Source organism: Pristiophorus japonicus, chromosome 5 (genome assembly GCF_044704955.1).
Source record: "Pristiophorus japonicus isolate sPriJap1 chromosome 5, sPriJap1.hap1, whole genome shotgun sequence".
NCBI lineage: Eukaryota > Metazoa > Chordata > Chondrichthyes > Pristiophoridae > Pristiophorus > Pristiophorus japonicus.
The window spans coordinates 142,139,674-142,157,672 of record NC_091981.1 but is presented as its reverse complement, the minus strand read 5'-3'; the positions used below and the strand labels follow the sequence as shown (position 1 = coordinate 142,157,672).

The 17,999-nt window shown below is 45.4% G+C and overlaps 1 long non-coding RNA gene across 1 annotated transcript in view; it reads right to left on the bottom strand.

The window, feature by feature from the left end:
• Positions 1-1,970: 1,970 nt before the first annotated feature.
• The window catches only part of LOC139263902 (uncharacterized), a 43,729-nt gene continuing 27,700 nt past the window's right edge, over positions 1,971-17,999 (bottom strand). Inside the window, exon 3 of the long non-coding RNA XR_011593245.1 lies at positions 1,971-2,598. This is a non-coding gene — a long non-coding RNA (uncharacterized lncRNA). The remainder of the gene's footprint in view (positions 2,599-17,999) is intronic.

Genomic DNA, 17,999 nt, shown 5'->3' with positions numbered 1-17,999 from the left:
GACAGCACTGGGAGGCACTCAGTTGGAGTGGACTTAGGCGTCCCTGACACTATCCTCATGGCGGCGTTTAGCTGCACGTTCACGATCTTTGTGTGGCAGCTGCAGGACCATAAGGCAGAGCAGTATTCTGCAGCAGAGTAGACTAGGGCCACTGTTGCGGTGCAAAGTGTTCTGGCTGTATACCCCCATAATGTTCCAGCGAGTTTCCGGCAGAGGAAGAATACTCTATGACATAGATTATCTCTTGACTCTCAAATCCTTTCCACTATCTTCAAAGCTCAAGCTAGGAGTATGATGCAGCTGCAACAGCATACAAGAAACTCAACACCTTCCAGCATAAAACAGTCCACTGTTACCTCCAAAATCCCCTCCATCTTACACACCATCCTGACTTGGACATATATTACCATTGCTTCATCATTGCTGGATCAATAGCTTGCAATTCTCTACATAAAAGGTGATGGTGGTCATTAAGAGCAACTAGGAATGGGCATTAAATGCGACTTTGCCAGTGTCACCTATATTCCAAGAACATTTTCAAAAAATCTACCTTCCCAACACTCAACAACTCCCAAGCCTCACCCCGACCTTCCAAATTCCAAATTCTACCTGGACCTGTCTGATCCACATCTGACCCTACCATCCATAGTCTGCCTTTAATGACAACCTTTGAGCAACACCATGCAAAATGCAGTAATATTATAAAAGGATGCTGTATCTTGATCATAAACATGGAAGGCATCTCAAAAGTCTTTATGATGCTGAAAATGTTCATGCAGCATTGAAATAGTGGATAGATTTTAACTCTCTGTTGGAGTGCTGCCCGATAGTCCCACTGGGAGGCCCTTCCATTTTGACACTGGGCCTTATTAAAATATATGCAGCAAGATGTCCCCAACATCCTGTTGCAGCTCACCATCCATGGAATGGCGCAATATTGGGGAAAAGATAGGTCCGGGGAGGGAGTTACGATCTTGGGCATGGGGAGCCTGGCCGGCAGTGACCCACGCTATTCCTGTGAAGCCTGGAGGAACACTTCTGTCATAACTTTAGTGGAATCCCTGCAGGAATGTCATAAACAGCTTGCGGTTCTGCTGATCTCCCACCAAAATGAATGACAGGAAATCGGGACAATTGCCATGGAAATTCAGGACCTATGGGACCGAAATTCATTACCTCCGCCCGCTGCCGCCGACATTCCTCTTAAAGATCCATCCAGTGCCACTTTGAAGATGGCCTGGAGCGGGTTGGAGCAGGTGGGAGGAGAGAGCCACCGGGAACCGCCCGCTGACGTCAGCGAACGACAGAGTGGCGCAACTAACCACCCGCCCGCCGAGCTCCCAGATTCCTGCGGGCGGGAGTCGGTGGGACTCAGCGGCAGAACGGGGGTGGACCGCTGCGAAAAGGCTGGTCTGTCCCCGACGGTAAGTTTGAAGAACCTGAAAAAAAGGTTAGTGAACATTAAAAAAAAAATTTCAACAGCGACTTATTTGCATGGGGTTCCCTGAAGGTCTTTGGATAGATTTTGTATTTTACATTGGTCATTTTTTTTTTCAGGTCTTCGACCCTCCATGGGCCCGACTCCATCCTCGGCAGCAGTTGGGCGGCAAGCACCTCTGCCGCCGAGAATGCGACCTCCCGCCCATTGTCGCCCAGATTGGCGGCGTACGTCATCCATTTGCTGCTCGCCGACCTTCGAGGGACCTCGACAATGAATATCCCACCCAAAGTACCGTCTGGTACCTCGGCGGACATCGGGGGCACTTTGGACGGCACTTGGGCGGGCAGAGGCCTTCATGAAAATCGGCCCCTATGTGTTCATTTATGCACTTTTCTGGATATGCGAGAATCTACATTGAAACACATTACCCCAAGTTAAGTTATCAAATATGCAGCTCCTTAAAATTCAAACTTAAGTGATGCAGTTTAAAAATGCAGTGTTTGCTAGATTGTATTTAATTACTCTCTTTTTAGTTTCCTTTCTGTTAACATTTTTGAACGAGTGAACTGTAATCATTGCACATCATATTCAGGAGTAGAACCAATTTCCATAGTTTCCAGCAGAAAGCAGAAACACAACTGAACTGGTAATACAAGTTACACATTCTGCATTCCTTTTGTCACCTGTGGCAAACCTGTGACACTAAATGGCTACAATGGGAACTTACAGAGCAGATGCAAAAGAAATTGTGCAACAAGCAGAATAATCAGTGCTATTACCAGTACAAAAACGTAACTGAATAACCCCCCTATATTAAACTGAAACAATGTTACACAAATAATTATCATGGAACAATTTGAAATAGTGAAGTCCCACCTAATGCACAGCTTGATATTTACATGTTTAAGAATAGGGGAATTAAATTTAACATTGACACATATAAAACACAAGGGGCTGGAAATTCACCAAAAACTGCCATCACCTGTTTGTTGCCCAAAAAAACGCTATGACTCCGCTATGAATTCTCGGCAGAAAGTTCATGGAAAAATGGGAAAAAATCTACCCGGCGGGAAAAATTGGCGTTGCACGATGATTCGCGGCGGGAACTGTGAGCTTGTCAACTTTAGTCCGAGGCTGATTACCACTGCGAGTTGGGCCTAGGGAGGAGAAAACACAAAAAATATTATTCCAAAAAACAAAAACAAAAATCGCAAAGCATTCACAAGACCCTTTTCTTGTGAATCGCTGCAAATGAATTTAAAAATAAACTTTAACTTAGCTGTTTTGCAGGGTTTCATACCTACCGCCGTTCCAAGGACTGCTCCGACAGGTTTCTCCTCTGCATTTTTCCCCCCCTCTACGGGTCACCGCTGTGACCAAACTCGGGCGGAAGTGCTTTTTACAGTCTTGCACACCAGCAGACCACTCCCTAGCGGTATTTCAAAACTGCCGGTGGAAGACTTCAATGAATTTCCCGCCGCACCGTTTTCCACCCAAAACAAAGAAATACTGCCAAAAAACGCGGCGGGAGGCTGATTAATTCCCAGACCATTGTATAATTATGACATAGGTTTTTTTAACCATAATACAGAGAGACGTAGAATGGAAGAAAGGGTTGAAAATTTGAGACCAAACAATATTTCCTTGAATGAAGCTGTTCAAAGATATAATACTGAAATAACATTGCATACCACAGAGTCCCGACCCCAATCAGAGCATCACAGAGCAAAACCTTTACTCCTAACAGGTATTCTTAGAGGCCAAGTTGCTGGATGTCCTTACTATGCCATGATCCTTGGGGGAGGTGGAGAAGGAAATAATCCAACCCAACCCAATCATCTGACAATCATTCAAAAACTCCCTGTAGCTATTGTTTCCAGGAAAGGATTCATGCACTATTTATTATGGACAGGATGGAAAGTTCCAAGAAGTCTGAAAATGTTGTTCTACTTGTAAGGAACAGTGAAGGACAAGAAAAGATTTTCTGCAGCTGACACAGATAGCAAAGGTAACAAAAACTCCCGAAATACTGAAATAGAGTTATTTGAATTTTGAAAAATGCACTGGATCATAATTCTGAATATGCAGAATTTGTAGTAATAGTTTAAGGATTTATTGAAATTTATTATGTAAAAAGTAATTAATATGCATTACCAAGCTAAATGAATTTATCAAATGGGGCAATTTTATTTAAATTTGAGAATATAACTGAATTTATGGATGATGATAATTTAGTTCAAATAACGACTGACATTTAAAACATATTTAATACAAAAAAGGAGATAAATTTAGGATTCGTAGCAGTAGAAATTGGAGAGATTGGAAGAAATGTCTTCATGCAAAGGTTTATTAGAATATTACCACAAGTGACTACTGAAGGTAACTCAATCAGAACAATTAAAAGGGAATTAGATAAACACTTGAAGCAATATATTTAAGGGTCAGGGAAAAAGCAAAGAAATGGGATTAACATCAACACAAGCACTATAAGCAGAAAGTGCTGACATTTTTCTAATTCGATATAAAGATATGGCTATTATGAAAAGTTCCTGGGATAAGGAAGCTGCAAATTGGATAATAAATTGGATGGACAGCAAAAAACATGAGGTAATTGTTAATGGTAATTATTAATTGGAAAAATGCAACCAGTGGAATACATCAAGAACACAGAAAAAGATAACATTCAGGGCCCAAGTTTCCACACGATAAAAAACGGGCGCCCCTCTGAGCTGGGTGCCCGTTTTTCGTGCCTAAAACAGCGCCTAAAAAAAAACTCGCGATTCTGGAGCGCCCTGCAGCTTCTTGTCTGCCTGGCGCGGCGCCCAGGGAGGCGGAGCCTACACTCGCGCCGATTTTGTAAGTGGGAGGGGGCGGGTATTATTTAAATTAGTTTTTTCCTGCCGGCAACGCTGCGCGTGCGCATTGGAGCGTTCGCGCATGCTCAGTGTGAAAAAAACATTGGCACTCGGCCATTTTTGTAATTCTTTGTAGCTGTTTAATTTTTGAAATTTTTTAAAATAAAAGCACATTGCCATCAGCACATCAGCACTTGCAGCCTTCTCACTGTCTCCTTCCCTCCTCCCCCGCGGGAAGAACGGGCGTCTCCTCCCCCTCCCACCGCGGGAAGAATGAGCGCCTCCCCCCACCCCCGCGGGAAAGAACGGGCGTCTCCTCCTCCTCCCACCGCGGGAAGAACGGGCGCCTCCTCCCCTCCCCGCGGGAAGAACGGGCGCCTCCTCCCCCCGCCCCGCGGGAAAGAACGGGTGCCTCCTCTCCCTCCCCCCCCGCGGGAAGAACGGGCGCCTCAGGCTGACTGCAGCATTCTCCCTGCCTTCACACAGGTAGGAAGATGGTTTATTTAATCTTTTCTTTGCTTATAAATGTTTATTCAGTTTGGATTTATTTGTATAATATTTGTAGAAGTATAAATAAGGATTTATTGTAGAATTTAATGACTTCCCTTCCCCCCCCACCTCGTTCTGGACGCCTAATTTGTAACCTGCGCCTGATTTTTTAATGTGTAGAACAGGTTTTTTCAGTTCTACAAAAATCTTCACTTGCTCCATTCTAACTTAGTTTGGAGTACGTTTTCACTGTGGAAACTTTGAAATCAGGTGTCAGTGGCCGGACACGCCCCCTTTTGAAGAAAAAATTCTGTTCCAAAGTAGAACTGTTCTACCTGACTAGAACTGCAGAAAAAAAAGTGTGGAGAATTGCGATTTCTAAGATAGTCCGTTCTCCACCAGTTGCTCCTAAAAATCAGGCGCAAATCATGTGGAAACTTGGGCCCTCAGACTCTACAGAGACTTAACGGCTGGAATTTTGCCGGCGCTGAGAGGGCGGGTTCGGAGGCAGGTCCACTGTCAAAATAGAAAACATAGAAACATAGAAAATAGGTGCAGGAGCAGGCCATTCGACCCTTCGAGCCTGCACCACCATTCAAAATGATTGTGGCTGATCATGCAACTTCAGTATCCCACTCCTGACTTCTCTCCATACTCCCTGGTCCCTTTAGCTATAAGGGCCACATCTAACTCCCTTTTGAATATATCCAACAAACTGGACTCAACAACTTTCTGTGGTAGAGAATTCCATAGGTTCACAATTCTCTGGGTGAAAAGGTTTCCCCGCATCTCGGTCCTATATGGCTTACTCCTTATCCTTAGACTGTGACCCCCTGGTTCTGGACTTCCCAAACATCGGAACATTCTTCCTGCATCCAACCTGTCCAATCCCATTCGAATTTTATATGTTTCTATGAGATCCCCTCTCATTCTTCCAAATTACAGTGAATATAAGCCTAGTCAATCCAGTTTTTCTTCATATGTCAGTCTTGCCATCCTGGGAATCAGTCAAGTGAACCTTCGCTGCACTTCCTCAATAGCAAGAATGTTCTTCCTCAGATTAAGAGATGAAAATTGTACACAATATTCCAGGTGAATTTTGCACACTAATCTCTTGTGTGCGACCTTGTAAAAATAATTTTGAAAGTCAAAATACACCACATCCACTGGTTCTCCATTGTCCACTCTACTAGTTACATCCTCAAAAAATTCTAGAAGATTTGTCAAGCATGATTTCCCTTTCATAAATCCATGCTGACTTGGACCGATCCTGTCACTGCTTTCCAAATGCGCTGCTATTACATCTTTAATAATTGATTCCAGCATTTTCCCCACTACCGATGTCAGGCTAACCGGTCTATAATTCCATGTTTTCTCTCTCTCTCCTTTTTTAAAAAGTGGTGTTACATTAGCTATCCTCCAGGCCATATGAACTGATCCAGAGTCCATGAAATGTTAGAAAATGACCATCAATGCATCTACTATTTCTAGGGCCACTTCCTTAAGTCCTCTGGGATGTAGACTATCAGGCCATGGGGATTTATTGGCCTTCAATCCCATCAACTTCCCTAACACCATTTCCTGACTAATAAGGATTTCCCTCAAAAGGTTGACAGTGCCAGGTCTGACAGCGCTTTACCGACCCGACACCAAGCGTGGGGGTAATTGACATCATTAACAGCTTGTTAAAAGGTACTTAAATAGCATTTTACTATATACTTACCATTTTGCCAGCTTTCTGATGATGTTCACTGCGCTCGGGTATCAGGTAAATAGGTCAGGTTTTCAATTACTTTCCATTCTTCTGCATAGGTGACAGCTACAAAAGTGGCAGAAAAGCTATCATTTCACAGCTGTTCATTTTCAAATCTTAGAAGCTGGGGCCTTTAGGAATTGGAAGACACTTTTGAGTTTTATGCAGTTTGGAAGTGTTTGGAGTAAACTCTCTATCCAGTGTCATCTCCTTGGAGCAACCTCTCACATCATTGACAGATCGCTTCTATCATCTCAACCTCAGCTGCCATCTATTCCATCAGCATCGTGCCCTTGAAAAAATCTCACCTTGGTCCTCAGAATCCCACCACGGTCAGCCCCAACACCAACATTACCATGCACACCAGCATCACCAGGAACACCAGCAGCACCAACCTTCTCCGCAATCACCTGATGCTGCACAGGACAAAGGGCATCAGCATCTGATCGCATTGCTACCCAGGAGGCCAGGGTTGGCCTCACCATGGCCAGATTTACTTCATTTGACGCTGTACACCCTGGCTGCCACATGATGCATCAGGTTGGCACCACCCCACACCAGTATCATAAAGCATCCCTACAATGCCCAACCCATTTCTTTCACACTCATCACCATTGTGGGGGTACTGTTATGTCTCACCATTCACGACAACTCACTAAGCCACTTCCAAAGGTGCACTCAGATCTGTCCAAGAAGGCAAAGTGGTGAAAATAAAGATTTCAATGCTGGACCACACATTAACAGAAACTTTACATGAACATTGGCTAAAAGACTCAATGCCTTTGTGTGTTGTTATTTGGTATGATTGGACATCATCATCATAGGCAGTCCCTCAGAATCGAGGAAAACATGGTTCCACTCTAAAAATAGTTGTTAGGTCACTGAACAGTCCAATACGAGAACCACAGTCCCTGCCACAGGTGGGACATTGAGGGAAAGGGTGGGTGGGACTGGTTTGCCGCTGCCTGCGCTTGATTTCTGCATGCTCTCGGCGATGAGACTCAAGATGCTCAGCGCCCTTCCGGATGCACTTCCTCCACTTAGGGTGGTCTTTGGCCAGGGACTCCCAGGTGTCAGTGGGGTTGTTGCACTTTATCAGGGAGGCTTTGAGGGTGTCCTTGTAATGTTTCCTCTGCCCACCTTTGGCTCGTTTGCCGTGAAGGAGTTCCGAGTAGAGCGCTTGCTTTGTGAGTCTCGTGTCTGGCATGTGAACAATGTGGCCTGCCCAGTGGAGCTGATCAAGTGTGGTCAGTGCTTCAATGCTGGGGATGTTGGCCTGGTCGAGGATGCCAACGTTGGTGCGTCTGTCCTCCCAGGGGATTTGCAGGATCTTGCGGAGACATCGCTGGTGGTATTTCTCCAGTGACTTGAGGTGTCTACTGTACATGGTCCATGTCTCTGAGCCATACAGGAGGACGGGTATTACTACAGCCCTGTAGACCATGAGCTTTGTGGCAGATTTGAAGGCCTGGCCTTCAAACACTCTTTTCCTCAGGCCGCCGAAGGCTGCACTGGAGGCGGTGTTGAATCTCATCGTCAATGCCTGCTCTTGTTGATAAGAGGCTCCCGAGGTATGGGAAATGGTCCACGTTGTCCAGGGCTGCGCCGTGGATCTTGATGACTGGGGGGCAGTGCTGTGCGGCGGGAACATAATCATCATCATCATATGCAGTCCTCGAAATTGAGGAAGACCTGCTTCCACTCTAAAAGTGAGTTCGCAGGTGACTGCACAGTCCAATACGGGAATTACAGTCTCTGTCACAGGTGGAACAGACAGTGGTTGAAGGAAGGGGTGGGGAGCCTGGTTTTCCGCAAGCTCCTTCTGCTGTCTGCACTTGATTTCTGCAAGCTCTCGGCACCTCGGTGAAGATGTTGCTGATGGTTTGGAGTTCAGCCTCTGAATGTGCGCAGATGCAAGCATCGTCCGCATACTGTAGTTCGATGATAGAGGATGGGATGACCTTGGATCTAATCTGTAGGCGACGAAGGTTGAACAGGTTCCCATTTGTTCTCTAGTTTAGTTCCACTCCACCAGAGAGCTTGTTGAGTGAGATGGAGCATTGCAGCAAAAAAGATCGAGAAGAGCGTCGGCGCGATGACGCAGCCCTGCTAGACCCCAGTCTGGACATGAATTGGTCTGGAACCTCGCAGGGTGGGCTTAACAAGCCCCATCAATGTAAAATTCTTTTCACAGACGGGATGGAGCCCGCAGCAGGCTTGCAACCTGCCACTTACCCCGGCTGCGCTGGACCAGCCTCGGTAGGCGAAATCACGGCCAACAATTGGGAAGCCAATAATTAAAAGTCAGTAGTACTTTCAAAGCAAACTGCAGCTCCTAAATATAGGTATCACTATGATTTTTCCAGTTGCATAGGTTACCTTAGCATAACAATTTTTCTTTCCATCACCAATTTTCTTCATCAATTTTCTTTCCCCCTCTACACTCCTTAATATATTGACTCCTTGCATGGGTACAGTTTTATGGGTGTCAGTCAGTCTCTGTTATCTTGGCCATAACAATAAGTGAGGCCAGGCTACTGAACCACATAGGCTGTCATAACTGAGTCCCATCCAGTCCTCATCCACATGGTCACTGGATAGCAAGCAGGGGAGAACTGGCTGGTTTTCTTTTCCTCACCCAAGCGCACTGAGGCTAATTGTAGCACCCTTACTTCCTCATTGGCTGTAGTTCATTAACTCAGTTAAAACTGCCACCAAATCTAAAAACGTTGTGGTCTCTGTGGCTTAATTACTTACTGAATATACTCGGTGAGCCATTAGGTTTGCTGAGCTGAGCATAAAATGAATCATTTTCTACAGACAGGAATCTGTTTCTGTAATCTCAGCTGCTCGGATAAATTTAATTTGTCACTCAATACTCAGGAAAACAAATCAATTATTAATCACATTGCTAAATGATTCAGGACTGATACAAACAAAGTTACTGAGGAAAATCAGTTACAAAGATCATAAGCATCTTGTTTCAAAATTTGATGCAAATTATTTTTCACAGGAATGTTATAAAAGTTTTTTAAATCAACAGATTAAAATTAAAATCAAACATTGTGCAACATCTACGCACATACATTTCATTGTATCCATTCTCTGCCTAACTTCCAGTGATAGAGCCACAACCCTCCAGCAAAGATTTATGTTGAAACAAACAAATGTACTTTTCAAATGATTAGTTATTCTTATATTAGTATAAGAATTAAGTTGTTTGTGTAGTTCAACTATGTTCTCCAGTTCCAAGGTACAGGGTAACACTCTTCTGCAGTCTGTACAATGTCTATACAGCATAAAGGCCCAGTGCTAATTATGAGTATGATGGTTGAGTCATTAAGTTGTGGTATTCCTCTATGGTGCTGTGCACAATATAACAGAAACCTGCTATTTATTATTAAAAAATTGAAACACCTTAGTCGGAAAACCACACGAGTTTCGGTATGATAGCATATAAACTGCTTGTGAAGGCACACAGTCATTGGGAGTGAATTTCCTTGGAGCTGCTCCTGCTCCCCTGCCGTAACTTCACCAGAAGTGTGGTGGAGACCTTTTTAAAGCCTGTCGAAGTTGAAGCACTGGAGCAGGAACATGTGCAGCTCTGAGGAAATTCTTGGCTATTATAGTGGTTTCGGTCTTACTTAGTTCTGATGACGTGTCTACATCTAAAACATTAATCTTTTTTTCTTTTTTCAAATGCTCATGGACCTGCTGAGCTTTTTTAGTTTTACTGTCTATGGGCTCAATTTTGGCCGAGTCTCTTTTTTTAAGCATACTTCCCCGAGTTGCACTGCTTCAGTACGTCAGGAGATGCTTCAGAAAAAAAATGTTCAAACTTTCGCCGCCGTCTAGCCTCTTCTTTGCAGCCACACAGCGTGGTCAGTCACCTCAGTGGGTGGAGCCTGCGTTCTGCGCTGGAAAATGTGCCGGGACGTCTGCACATGCGCGGTGGAAAAAAGCGATGGCTGCGCGCGGTAGCGCTCTGAGTCTGCGTACCTTCCGTGCTGCAGATATGAGGAGACCTCGCATGAAGTGCAGTCTTCAGGGCCGGTTCCACAGGCTTCTGTTTGCAGTGTAATAAGCCAGGACATACTGATCAGGGCTGCACTGAACAAACCTCAGCCATGCACCCAAGTCTTATCCAGCCTGCCTCTGAGCTGAGGGCAGTCTCTCGGTGCTGGGCACGACACTGCTGCAGACGTGTAAGGAAACCAGACTTCAAAAGCAACTAACAGTAAATATCTTATTCTGAAGATTCTTAATCGGAGTTGCTTTTAATTGTGATTAAAAGGGATAGTGGCTGCATTGGTTGTAATTTGCCATAATTTGCTGGATTCTGGGGAAGTCCCAGCAGATTGGAAAACTGCAAATGTAATGCCCCTATTTAAAAAAGGAGACAGACAAAAAGCAGGAAACTATGGACCAGTTAGTCTAACATCTGTGGTTGGGAAAGTGTTGGAGTCCATTATTAAAGAAGCAGTAGCAGGACATTTGGAAAAGCAAAATTCGGTCAGGCAGAGTCAGCATGGATTTACGAAGGGGAAGTCATGTTTGACAAATTTGCTGGAGTTCTTTGAGGATGTAACGAACAGGGTGGATAAAGGGAAACCAGTGGATGTGATGCATTTGGACTTCCAGAAGGCATTTAACAAGGTGCCACATAAAAGGTTACTGCACAAGATAAAAGTTCACGGGGTTGGGACTAATATATTAGCATGGATAGAGGATTGGCTAACTAACAGAAAACAGAGAGTCGGGATAAATGGTTTATTCTTTGATTGGCAACCAGCAACTAGTGGGGTGCCGCAGGGATCAGTGCTGGGACCCCAATTATTTACAATCTATATTAATGACTTGGAAGAAGGGACTGAGTGTAACGTAGCCAAGTTTGCTGACGATACAAAGATGGGAGGAAAAGCAATGTGTGAGGACACAATAAATCTGCAAAAGGACAGAGACAGGCTAAATGAGTGGGCAAAAATTTGGCAGATGGAGTATAAGGTTGGAAAGTTTGAGGTCATGCACTTTGGCAGAAAAAAAATCAAAGAGCAAGTTATTATTAAAATGGAGAAAGATTGCAAACTGCCGTAGTACAGTGGGACCTGGGGGTGATTCCATGATCGTGCATGAGACACAAAAGGATAGTATGCAGGTACAGCAAGTGATCAGGAAAGCCAATGGTATCTTGGCCTTTATTGCAAAGGGGATGGAGTATAAAAGCAGGGAAGTCTTGCTACAGCTATAGAAGGTATTGGTGAGGCCACACCTGGAATACTGTGTGCAGTTTTGGTTTCCATATTTATGAAAGGACATACTTACTTTGGAGGCAGTTCAGAGAAGGTTCACTAGATTGATTGCGGACATGAGGGGGTTGACTTATGAGGAAAGGTTAAGTAGATTGGGCCTCTACTCTTTGGAATTCAGAAGAATGAGAGGTGATCTTATGGAAACGTATAAAGATTATGAGGGGGTTTGACAAGGTGGATGTAGAGAGGATGTTTCCACTGATGGGGGAGTCTAGAACTAGAGGGCATGATCTTAGAATCAGGGGCCACCCATTTAAAACAGAGATGAGGAGGATTTTCTTCTCTCAGAGGGCTGTAAATCTGTGGAATTCACTGCTTCAGAGAGCTGTGGAAGCTGGGACATTGAATAAATTCAAGACAGAAATAAACGATAAGAGGATAAGGGGTTATGGAGAGCGGGCGGGGAAGTGGAGCTGAGTCCATGATTAGGTCAGCCATGATCTTATTGAATGGCTGAGCAGGCTCGAGGGGCAGTATAGCCTACTCCTGTTTCTATTTCTTATGTTCTTATGTTCTTCTGTTTGGTGGCTAGTAACGCTCCTTTTGAGAAAAAAAAAACAACCTAAAAAAATGTAACTAAGTGAGTTACGCTGGTGCAAATTGATTGGGGAAACTGGGGATTTTTAAGTTAGGCCAGAAAAAGCAGCCTACTCAAAAAAAAAACGAGCAAATACTGAGGAAAATTGAGCCCTTAATGTCAACATTTCCAGCATTAGCAGATGTTTCCCTTTATTTCTACCCGTTGCTTTGCACATGACATTCTAATTTTCTTTTTAAATGAAGTACAATCTCAGTAGACTTATTCCTTCTTTACTTTTCACTCATCCTTTCGTGGTAGTAGTGATTAATACTAGGGAACAGTTTCATGGGCAACAGTATCTATCCTCAGCCAAGTACTTGCTCTTCATGTATGAATCTTGATAGTACTAATAGGATATTTGACCATGAGGGGAGAGAATATCATAAACAAGCTAAGTCATATCTCCATCCAACATCTGCACACACACTTTCAAACAGAGCTCCTTAGATAGCAGGAGTCTTGATTGATTTTTCCCTCCTTATCCTGGGGATATTAAAGCCATGTATAGCATCTCAATCCCATCGCCATCCTGTTTGAGATCAGCAAACTCAGTACAAAATAGGGTGCAAACTTCCATTCTTTTAAATCTGTATTGCCATATACTAACCAATCTTTCTGAACCAATGGGTAAGTTTGCCTTTTATACCTGTTAGAATATCTTGTTTAACAGAACATTTTTTTCCTAGGTAAAGATAGGATTCTTACAAAATTTTCAATTGTTTCAAAATACTATTGCACTTCTCTTCTCATGGGAGCTAATTTTCACCTTCATCATCATCATCATCATCATAGGCAGTCCCTCGAAATTGAGGAAGACTTGCTTCCACTCTAAAAGTGAGTTCTCAGGTGGCTGTACAGTCCAATACGGGAATTACATTCTCTGTCACAGCTGGGGCCGACAGTGATTAAAGGAGAAGGTGGGTAGGGAGCCTGGTTTGCCGCACGCTCTTTCTGCTGTTTGCGCTTAATTTCTGTATGCTCTCAGCAACGAGACTTGAGGTGCTCAGCGCCCTCCTGGATGCTCTTCCTCCACTTAGGGTGGTCTTGGGCCAGGGATTCCCAGATGCTGGTGGGGATGTCGCACTTTATCAAGGAGGCTTTGAGGGTGTCCTTGAAACGTTTCCTCTGCCCACCTGGGGCTCGGTTTCCGTGTAGGAGTTCTGAGTAGAGTGCTTGCTTAGCTAGTCTCGTGTCGGGCATGCGGATGATGTGGCCCGCCCAACGGAGCTGGGCGAGCGTGGTCAGTGCTTTGATGCTGGGGATGTTTGCCTGAGCGAGAACACTGATGTTGGTGCGTCTGTCCTCCCAGTGTATTTGCAGGATCTGGTGAAACTTCTCGCCCCGTCAATGGTGAGCGAGGTTGCTCCAAGGAGGTGACAGTGAATCGAGAGTTCATTGCAAACACTTCCAAAGTGCATACAGCTCAAATACGCTTCCAAAACCTGAAGACTTCAGATGCTGACGTTGTAAAGTGAACAGCTATGAAATGGTACCTTTTATTTCAGTTCTGCAGCTGTCAACTAATCAAAGAATTTGAGTCATTGAGAACCCGACACACTTACCAGGTATGAAACCCAAGGGAAGGCAAATTCATCAAAAACTTGGTAAAATTGTAAGTGCCTGCTTTTAAGCCTCTTAACTAGCATTTATGTACCTTGGAATTATGTTAATTACCTGGCCCACCATTTGCTGTCATGTCTGCTATCCGAACGCAGATCTGACAGCTGAGAAACTCGCACGGAGGTGGGTTCAGAGCGGGATCCTGACTCGCTGTCAATCAAAGCCATTTTGACAGCGGGCCCACCTCCAAACCTGCACTCGCAGGGCTGGGAAGATTCCGACCCATGTCTGTGGATGATGTTGCCAAAGGGACAGCATGTAGATGCGGAAGAGGAGAGGGCCAAGAACAGATAATGCTGTAGGGGCGGGATAAGAAGCCATTGCTGGAGATATATTTTTGTAAATTGCTTCCTCTAATATTATTCAATGCACGCACAAATATAGATTAACAAACACACTTACATATAGGCACCCATTCACACACACACACACACACTCACTTGCAAACATCATCATCATAGGCAGTCCCTCGAAGTCGAGGATGACTTGCTTCCACACAAGTAATGAGTTCTCAGGTGACTGAAGAGTCCAATGCAGGACGGACAAGCTTTTTCACATGTGGGGCAGACGGTGGTTGAAGGAACAGGTGGGTGGGATGCCTGGGTTGCCAGGCGCTCCTTCCGTTGTCGGCGCTTGGCTTCAGCTTGCTCTCGGCGAAGAGACTCGAGGTGTTCAGCGCCTTCCCGGATGCTTTTCCTCCACTTTGGGCAGTCTTGGCCCATGGATTTTCAGGTGTTGGTGGGGATGTTACATTTTTTCAAGGAGGCTTTGAGGGTGTCCATGAAGCGTTTCCTCTGCCCTCCTGGGGCTTGCTTGCTGTATTGGAGCTCTGAGTAGAGCGGTTGTTTTGGGAATCTCTTATGGATGCAACACCTTGTAACTAGCATTCTACCGCCACCAGAGGGCGCATCTGTTGGAGTCCCAAGGGATCCCAGCATCCCTTGGGAGCACTGCATATAAGCAGGTCTAGTGCCATGCTATGCGAGCACTCTGGAGTCAGAATAAAGAGACTAAAGTCACAATTACTCACGTCTATAGCACTCAGTCACATTGCTTTATTTGAGATGTAACAACTGGCGACGAGAAATAGATAATGAACCATCACGCGAAAATGCAGAGAACTGTTGGTATCCTGGAGAAATTCTCAGAAGGTGACAATTGGGAAGCATGCATGGAGCGACTCGACCAATAGTTTGTGGCCAACGAGCTGGAAGGGAATGAGAACGCTACCAAACAAAGGGCGATCCTCCTCACCGTCTGTGGGGCAACAACCTATGGCCTCATGAAGAATCTTCTTGCTCCGGTGAAACCAACAACCAAATCGTATGAAGAACTGTGTATGCTGGTCCGGGAGCACCTAAATCCAAAGGAGAGTGTTCTGATGGCAAGGTGTCAATTTTACACATGTTAACGGTCTCAAGTCCAGGAAGTGGTGAGCTACGTCGCCGAACTAAGGGCCTTGCAGGACATTGCGAATTCGATGGTTTCCTGGAGCAAATGCTAACAGACTTTTTTGTGCTTGGCATTGGCCATGAGATTATCCTTCGCAAACTATTGACTGTTGAAACACCGAACCTGAGCAAAGCCATAACGATAGCCCAGGCATTTATGACCACCAGCGATAACACCAAAAAAATTTTGCAGCATAAAGATGCATCGGCAAGTACTGTACGCAAAGTAACGTTGTTTTCAGGCAGGAATGCATATGGCAGAACGTACACGCCTGCAGTTGCACGACCTCAGATGACTCAGAGTCCGCCATCAAGTGTGAATGCGAGGCAATTAACACCTTGTTGGCGCTGCGGAGGTGATCATCGAACCCATCAATGCCACTTCAAACATTATGCTTGCAAAGGCAGTGGAACAATGGGACACCTCCAGCGAATGTGCAGACGAGCTGCAAGCCCTACAAACCACCATGTTGCAGAGGAGGACTGACCCATGGCGGATCAAACTGAACTAAAGACTTGAACCGAGGAGGCAGAAGTGCACGGGGTACACACCTTCACCACGAAATGTCCATCGATCATGTTAAAAGTTGAACTGAACGGAATTCCAGTATCCATCGAATTGGACACGGGTGCAAGTCAGTCTATCATGAGCAAAAAAGGCCTTTGAGAGGTTGTGGTGCAACAAGGCACAAAGGGCCCAAGTTGAGCCCTATTCATACCAAGCTGATAACTTACACTAAAGAGCTGTTCCCTGTAATTGGCAGTGCAGCAATAAAAGTCTCCTACGATGGAGCGGTGCATGAACTACCACTATGGATTGTACCAGGAGATGGCCCCACACTGTTCGGCAGAAGCTGGTGAGGAAAAATCCGTTGGATCTGGGACGACATCAGAGCGCTTTCATCCGTCGATGACACCTCATGTGCCCAGGTTTTGAGCAAGTTCCCATCGTTGTTTGAGCCAGGCATCAGAAATTTCTCTGGGACGAAGGTGCAGATCCACTTGGTTCCCGGTACACGATCCATCCAACACAAGGCACATAAGATGCCATACACGATGCGAGAGAAAGTGGAGATCGAGTTGGACAGGCTGCAAGAGAGGGCATCATCGCACCGGTTGAGTTCAATGAGTGGGCCAGTCCGATTGTTCCAGTTCTCAAGGGCGATGGCATGGTCAGAATTTGCGGGGACTATAAAGTAACGATTAACCGTTTTTCGCTGCAGGACCAGTACCCGCTACCCAAGACAGACGACCTATTTACGATGCTGGCAGGAGGGAAGATGTTCACCAAGGTGGACCTGACCTCGGCCTACATGACGCAGGAGCTGGCGGAATCTTTGAAAGGCCTCACCTGCATCAACACGCACAAAGGTCTGTTAATCTACAATAGATGCCCGTTTGGGATTTGATCGGCCGTGGCTATTTTTCAAAGGAACATGGAGAGTCTGCTAAAGTCGGTTCCGCGCACCGTGGTTTTCCAGGACGACATATTGATCACAGGTCGGGACACCATCGAACACTTGCAGAACCTGGAAGAGGTTCTAAGTCGGCTAGATCGTGTAGGACTCAGGTTGAAACGCTCGAAGTGTGTTTTCCTGGTGCCAGTGGTCGAGTTCTTAGGGAGAAGAATCGCGGCAGACGGCATCAGACCCACCGACGCCAAGACGGAAGCCATCAAGAACACGCTGAGGCCACAGAACATGACGGAGCTGCGGTCGTTCCTGGGACTCCTCAATTATTTTGGTAATTTCCTACCTGGGTTAAGCACCTTGCTAGAACCTCTACGTGTGTTGCTACGCAAGGGAGATGACTGGGTATGGGGGAAATCACAAGAGGCTGCTTTTGAGAAAGCCAGAAATTTGTTATGTTCCAACAAACTGCTTGTTCTGTATGACTCATGTAAAGCTTTAGTGCTAGCTTGCGATGCGTCTTCGTACGGGGTCGGGTGTGTGTTACAACAAGCAAACGAATCAGGAACATTGCAACTGGTCGCTTAAGCATCCAGGAGTTTGTCCAAGGCCGAAATGGCCTACAGCATGATTGAAAAAGAAGCACTGCCATGCGTTTACGGGGTGAAAAAAATGCACCAGTATCTGTTTGGGCTTAAGTTTGAGTTAGAAACTGACCATAAGCCGCTCCTATCGCTATTCTCAGAGAGCAAAGCTATTAATACCAATGCCTCTGCTCGCATCCAAAGATGGGCACTCGCACTGTCTGCATATAACTGTAATTCGCCACAGGCCAGGCACAGAGAACTGCGCTGATGCTCTCAGTCGGCTACCATTGCCTACCACCGGGGTGGAAATGGCACAGTCTACAGACTTGCTCTTGGTGATGGATGCATTTGGAAACGAAAAGTCACCCGTTAGTAATGATGAAAGCTATAGCCAGATCCCATGTGTGGTGGCCCGGCATCGATTCAGATTTGGAGTCTTGCGTGTGCCAATGCAACACTTGCTCTCAACTGAGCAATGCACCCAGGGAGACACTGCTAAGTTTGT